The sequence below is a fragment of the Lygodium microphyllum genome, chromosome 9, assembly GCF_053477565.2.
Source record: "Lygodium microphyllum isolate KBCC chromosome 9, Lygodium_microphyllum_v1.1.10, whole genome shotgun sequence".
NCBI lineage: Eukaryota > Viridiplantae > Streptophyta > Polypodiopsida > Schizaeales > Lygodiaceae > Lygodium > Lygodium microphyllum.
Window position 1 is genome coordinate 556,088 of NC_141143.1, and position 1,966 is coordinate 558,053.

At 34.1% G+C, this 1,966-nt stretch overlaps 1 non-coding gene across 1 annotated transcript; it reads right to left on the bottom strand.

Moving 5' to 3' along the window:
• Positions 1-1,504: 1,504 nt before the first annotated feature.
• Positions 1,505-1,585, bottom strand: TRNAL-AAG (transfer RNA leucine (anticodon AAG)). Its single transcript has one exon. It is a non-coding gene; the product is annotated as a tRNA-Leu (tRNA).
• Between the last annotated feature and the right edge of the window lie 381 nt (positions 1,586-1,966).

A 1,966-nucleotide genomic window follows, 5' to 3' on the forward strand; every position in this document is an offset into this window, starting at 1 on the left:
TTGATGGATGGCAAGCCTAAGATAATCAAGTTGCTCTTTGTGTAATCAACTTGAATGGTGAAGCTTTTGTATAGACAATCCAAGTGAATGCTGCACTGTGGCTCATCAATACATTATTTATAGGTATTTGCTTGCAAGAAAGTTGAGCTTTAATCAATGTGTATTGACTTGATTTATCTTGCTTTACTTGTACTATTTTCTTTGCAATAACACGGTCATTGGTTGAATTATCTTTCATTCAATGTTTTTTCTATGTTATTATTAAGAAAACATTACTATCTTGAGTTCAAAAATAACACTTTAAACCTTTCATTACTTTATGATTGCAACGTGTAGCTTCATGATGGCACTATGCAAATTATATCTCCCCATCTATTTTGTATTGTATTACCTATTAATGACTTTGAAATTATGTAATCTTTATAGAGAACCCTAAGTTTATTATTTGCAAGTTGAATTAATTATGTCAAATTAATTAAGTATTTGCAAGCCTAAGTCTATTACTTGCAAGTTGAATTAATATTGTTGATCATGCAAGCATATGACGACTTGGTTTATTGTCATGTTTATAGGCTCAACTATCACAAAATTGGTGGTCTTCACAATCTCAATCTTGAATGAATGTTAGCAACTATTTTCAAAACTTTAATTTTATAATTATTTGTGCAACATCATTGAAATAAACAAAAGCATACATATTCCTTTCAACAAATACAAGGGGATGGCACTTCCCCTATAATTATTTAAAAAATGAAGGGACTTGTGCCAACTCTTCACCATGCCATCTAGACAACATAGTTGCATGCTTATTTTCATTACCACACTCTTACAAGGTTATTATTATGTAGTAATAATATGCCAAGGCTATTAATAACCTTGAAAAGTTTTAAGCAACCTTCTTGTTTAATTGCTTTATACTTTTGCAAGGTGCTTTTTTACTAAGAGGAGGACAACGATGCTATGACTATGGAATGTACTCAAGTTTTGTTAAGAGCTCCATCTAACCATAAGTTCTTTTCAGTTTATTCACACCTTTAAAAATTTAATGTGGATTAGTTGTCTTCAAGCAATGAAACATGAATTGAACTCTAGTAAGATATTAGGCATGAAGAGATAATATATATATATATATATATATATATATATATATATATATATATATATATATGAAAGAATATAGTTGTTAATACAAAGTTAATAGCTAAGCCAACTTCTTAGCTTGCTAAGGTCAAACCTTAGCTTGCTAAGGTCGGTTTGACTTACCACTAGAGCTAAGCATACCTACCTGCCACTTGAATTCTAGGTTGAATTCCCCTTAGGAGATGTGGATCATCACCTCTTTGAATTCCAATATTAAGCAAGACAGTCAAATTATGCGCATGGCTTGAAGTAGTCATGCGAAAGTATTTGGGAAAACACGAGAATATAACATGTTCTTGGCCAAACACTCGAGAGAAGCAGTTCAGCTACGAGGCTTTTGGACCCCAAAAAGTTTCATCCTTATTGACGGAAGTGGGATTTGAACCCACGCCCTTTCGGACCAGAACCTTAATCTGGCGCCTTAGACCAACTCGGCCATCCCGTCAACGGTACTGTAAACTTTAAATATAGTTTTAACTAAATCGGCTTCGTAACATTACTATTGACCGTTACAACAAGTATAAAAGATGAAAGTTAAACGCCAAAAGAGCATATTTATCAGTAATAAATCGCAATTACAAAAGCTTTTTAATATGACTTCAAGTCATCCCTTTTAGACGATGATACCCCATACGCTAGATACCCTTGCGGACGCCACCTTCCTTATGCGCCACAAAGCAATAAAAGAGTTGTGTTTTTAATGCTTCTCCTATGCTCCCTACCCCCAACTAAAGAGGACGCCACTTCTTCATTACATCTTTGGCCCATTCTAGCTCTTGCTTTCCTTTGCTATTACATAGCCATATCCCCCTGGACTTGGATGCAC